Source organism: Schistocerca piceifrons, unplaced genomic scaffold (genome assembly GCF_021461385.2).
Source record: "Schistocerca piceifrons isolate TAMUIC-IGC-003096 unplaced genomic scaffold, iqSchPice1.1 HiC_scaffold_407, whole genome shotgun sequence".
NCBI lineage: Eukaryota > Metazoa > Arthropoda > Insecta > Orthoptera > Acrididae > Schistocerca > Schistocerca piceifrons.
Window position 1 is genome coordinate 17,501 of NW_025728633.1, and position 5,000 is coordinate 22,500.

The following is a 5,000-nucleotide window of genomic DNA, read 5'->3' on the forward strand; positions in this document are numbered from 1 at the left end:
CACGAAGCCGTGGACCGGCAATGACTCCACCCGCACCCGTTCGTGCACCACCCCAACCGCCAAACGCGCACCTCCAGCGGATGAACGGCGGACGTTTCCCGCACTCGTAAAGTGCAATCCACCCCTATAACGTGCGTTTCATGAAGAGTTATTGCCAATATGCGACATTCCCGCTGTCCCTATACATGAGCCGCGACCTGTACCACTTACGAGCGAGAGACGCGATCGCGTTGCTCACTGTACGGCGTCCGATACCGAGCCATCAGCATGTCGGTCCCCATGCGCGTTGCACTCGCACTCGCAGTCGCAAAAACGTGGGGCAAATATATTACGCGGAAGAGTTATAACAGACCGAGCCCCACTGCATGAGGGGAGTCTTTGTCACTAATGTACACAGATGGAACATTTTGGACTGGAACCAGATTACCCGTACACACGGCGCTGATTAGTAATCAATGCAGAGCCATCAAACTACAGAATATATATACAACTGTCCGTATACATGCTGAAAGAGTCTGCCCACAATGGGAACCACACGTCAGCCAGCCACTCTGATCACGCACCACTCTCTGCTTCTAACGGGCGCACATACAATATGTAAGCACCAGCATGGAACAACATCCAGTGCATCCTCTCCGCCACATTACACAATCCACACTATCACAACCAGACCAGGAGGTCCATGCGGAAAATACAATATCCCACCCTTTCGACATCCACCATTGCGCAGATCAGGCACCAACACCCACACATGTCCTATACAACGGTGCACCCAACATCACAATAGTACCTCCTGTCACAGCGCACAAACAATGACATGAGTCAAAGACACAGGTCTGACACAAGCATAGAATTGGAGCGCCGCCTCTAATAAGCCAAAGGTGCATCCTGACGTGACAAATCTGATCATGTCACAAGCATTCACTTACTATAATCACTATCAACGAACCTGCCGCCCCCGCCCCCCCCTACACCTTTCCTTACAACAACGTGTAACCTAACCTAACCTAACCTATGTTGTACCTTAACCTAACCTATGTTGTACCTTAACCTAACCTATGTTGTACCTTAACCTAACCTATGTTGTACCTTAACCTAACCTATGTTGTGCCTTAACCTAACCTATGTTGTGCCTTAACCTAACCTATGTTGTGCCTTAACCTAACCTATGTTGTGCCTTAACCTAACCTATGTTGTGCCTTAACCTAACCTATGTTGTGCCTTAACCTAACCTATGTTGTGCCTTAACCTAACCTATGTTGTGCCTTAACCTAACCTATGTTGTGCCTTAACCTAACCTATGTTGTGCCTTAACCTAACCTATGTTGTGCCTTAACCTAACCTATGTTGTGCCTTAACCTAACCCATGTTGTGCCTTAACCTAACCCATGTTGTGCCTTAACCTAACCCATGTTGTGCCTTAACCTAACCCATGTTGTGCCTTAACCTAACCCATGTTGTGCCTTAACCTAACCCATGTTGTGCCTTAACCTAACCCATGTTGTGCCTTAACCTAACCCATGTTGTGCCTTAACCTAACCCATGTTGTGCCTTAACCTAACCCATGTTGTGCCTTAACCTAACCCATGTTGTGCCTTAACCTAACCCATGTTGTGCCTTAACCTAACCCATGTTGTGCCTTAACCTAACCTATGTTGTGCCTTAACCTAACCTATGTTGTGCCTTAACCTAACCCATGTTGTGCCTTAACCTAACCCATGTTGTGCCTTAACCTAACCCATGTTGTGCCTTAACCTAACCCATGTTGTGCCTTAACCTAACCCATGTTGTGCCTTAACCTAACCCATGTTGTGCCTTAACCTAACCCATGTTGTGCCTTAACCTAACCCATGTCGTGCCTTAACCTAACCCATGTCGTGCCTTAACCTAACCCACGTCGTGCCTTAACCTAACCCACGTTGTCGCCTAACGTAACCCACGTTGTCGCCTAAACCTGCTCTGTAATTGTTATACGACTCGTTCAATTAGTGTAGTGTTGCCCACCCGCAACCCTCGCAATATAGTTCGCTACTCGCACTCCCCGCTCCCCTGTGTATCGCTTCATGTTAAACACCTTGCAAGTCTTGCTCACTTTCCACATGCTCCTGCTGTACACTGTAATGTGGATGGCAGCAGGACGTACATGCCGCCCCTCCCCACGTCCCCACCTTGCCCCCTGCCTTCGCAAGCTGGTTGGTGAGAACTTTGCATGTTCAATGCCCTCCGCATGCGACGTACTCAGGCTACGTTGTGGTGCGGCCTGTGTCAACTGTCCGCTAATGTCGTACGCGTAAACCACAATCTGTACTGCACATTCGTCCTTATGTACTGAATGATACATCGTGGCACATGTGTGACCGTACAACGACTGCGCCCAAAAACGGCGGACCATACAGTGCAAATATTGTGCACGCAGCTACGTGTCGTCTCCCTATGAGAGCTGGATTGCAGTGTGGTACGCCATAGAGACGTGTGGGAGGAACGGACGCCGTGGATGGCGATCAGCATGAGCTGTCTGTTGATGTATTCGGACCTAGTCGTCTCTCCTCACACACCGTGATGGCATGGTGCACCGCGTTCCATATCTGCGACATGCTACAGAGGCCGGTTGACAGTCGTTCGAGCAATGGACATCGCATACGTACGGGGGCCACCTTCCACGTATTGTCTAGGCGTGCACATTTTGTTGCGTGTATGTGGGCAGACGTAGTGTGGCGTGACACCTGACACAGGCATGCAATAATCGTGGAAGTTGCAAATGGCGATGGACGCCTGCGTTTTCTGGTGAAGTTACGCAAATGAACAAATGGTAACCTGTTGTGGTGCGGTTGTTCTCGCTAGGGGTGAATCGGTGATGGCGACGATAGGTTGAGGTACTAACCGGTTGTTCCAGCGATACCCACCATGCCGACGAAACTGAACGGCATCTGGGTGTGAAGCGATACGCGGCGGTGGCTGGGTGGGACCGTCCCCGGCCGGTGAGGGGGCGCCTCCCGGCGTGCTGGCCGCGCGGTGCGTGGGCGCACGCGCTACAGCCGGCTGGTGGGGGCGGCCAGTGGCAGGCGCGCCGGCCGACGGACGCGGCAGGCGTCGCAGCTGCGCGCCGGCGCACCCTGCGCGCGGCGCCGTGCGGCCAAAGTAGGTCCTCGCGGGCCCGGTGCGAAGCGCGGTGGACATCTTCAGTGTGCTGGTCCGATTGAGGACTGTGTGCGTTGAGGATGTGCTGCCGCCCGGCGCTCGGCGCCGCGACGCCGTCTGCTGCTCGGTCGCCCCAGCGGTTCTCGCTGGTGGTTTGTATCGCAGCTGTGCGGATGTGTTGGCGCGTGCGCTGTGCTGGGAGAGTTCGCTTCGGCACCCAAGTGGGGCTTTTGTCCTTCTGTGGCGCTGGCGTTGGAGCTGCCGGTCACCGTAGGTGGCGCGTGTTGTCTCCCGCCGGCAATGCCACGACAGCACGCTCCCGGGCCTCTGTCGGCAGCGGCAAGCTCAGTTGGGAGCACGGGTGGTCGCACCGAAAGCGTCTACTCGCCTAACTCCGGGCGATTGCGCCTCTCTCGAACCCGACCAAGTACTTGGGACGGCGCTGCGCGCCGCCGGGACCTGAGAGGGTTTCGAGGTGTATTGTGCAGGGGAGCTCAGCCTCCTCCTGTTTGCAGAATGATTGAGCGGACGCTTGCGTGTTCGCGCGGGCCCCCGGGACACACTCCCGGGCGGCCGGCTGCTCAGCTCTAGTTGACGCAGCTCCCTGGTTGATCCTGCCAGTAGTCATATGCTTGTCTCAAAGATTAAGCCATGCATGTCTCAGTACAAGCCGCATTAAGGTGAAACCGCGAATGGCTCATTAAATCAGTTATGGTTCCTTAGATCGTACCCACGTTACTTGGATAACTGTGGTAATTCTAGAGCTAATACATGCAAACAGAGTCCCGACCAGAGATGGAAGGGACGCTTTTATTAGATCAAAACCAATCGGTCGGCTCGTCCGGTCCGTTTGCCTTGGTGACTCTGAATAACTTTGGGCTGATCGCACGGTCCTCGTACCGGCGACGCATCTTTCAAATGTCTGCCTTATCAACTGTCGATGGTAGGTTCTGCGCCTACCATGGTTGTAACGGGTAACGGGGAATCAGGGTTCGATTCCGGAGAGGGAGCCTGAGAAACGGCTACCACATCCAAGGAAGGCAGCAGGCGCGCAAATTACCCACTCCCGGCACGGGGAGGTAGTGACGAAAAATAACGATACGGGACTCATCCGAGGCCCCGTAATCGGAATGAGTACACTTTAAATCCTTTAACGAGTATCTATTGGAGGGCAAGTCTGGTGCCAGCAGCCGCGGTAATTCCAGCTCCAATAGCGTATATTAAAGTTGTTGCGGTTAAAAAGCTCGTAGTTGGATTTGTGTCCCACGCTGTTGGTTCACCGCCCGTCGGTGTTTAACTGGCATGTATCGTGGGACGTCCTGCCGGTGGGGCGAGCCGAAGGCGTGCGACCGCCCCGTGCGTGCTCGTGCGTCCCGAGGCGGACCCCGTTGAAATCCTACCAGGGTGCTCTTTATTGAGTGTCTCGGTGGGCCGGCACGTTTACTTTGAACAAATTAGAGTGCTTAAAGCAGGCAAGCCCGCCTGAATACTGTGTGCATGGAATAATGGAATAGGACCTCGGTTCTATTTTGTTGGTTTTCGGAACCCGAGGTAATGATTAATAGGGACAGGCGGGGGCATTCGTATTGCGACGTTAGAGGTGAAATTCTTGGATCGTCGCAAGACGAACAGAAGCGAAAGCATTTGCCAAGTATGTTTTCATTAATCAAGAACGAAAGTTAGAGGTTCGAAGGCGATCAGATACCGCCCTAGTTCTAACCATAAACGATGCCAGCCAGCGATCCGCCGCAGTTCCTCCGATGACTCGGCGGGCAGCCTCCGGGAAACCAAAGCTTTTGGGTTCCGGGGGAAGTATGGTTGCAAAGCTGAAACTTAAAGGAATTGACGGAAGGGCACCACCA

The 5,000-nt window shown here is 53.3% G+C and overlaps 1 non-coding gene across 1 annotated transcript in view; it reads left to right on the plus strand.

Moving 5' to 3' along the window:
• Window positions 1–3,739: 3,739 nt before the first annotated feature.
• The window catches only part of LOC124748212, a 1,909-nt gene continuing 648 nt past the window's right edge, over window positions 3,740–5,000 (plus strand). The window contains exon 1 of the ribosomal RNA XR_007011645.1: window positions 3,740–5,000. This exon is cut by the window's right edge and continues 648 nt beyond it. This is a non-coding gene — a ribosomal RNA (small subunit ribosomal RNA).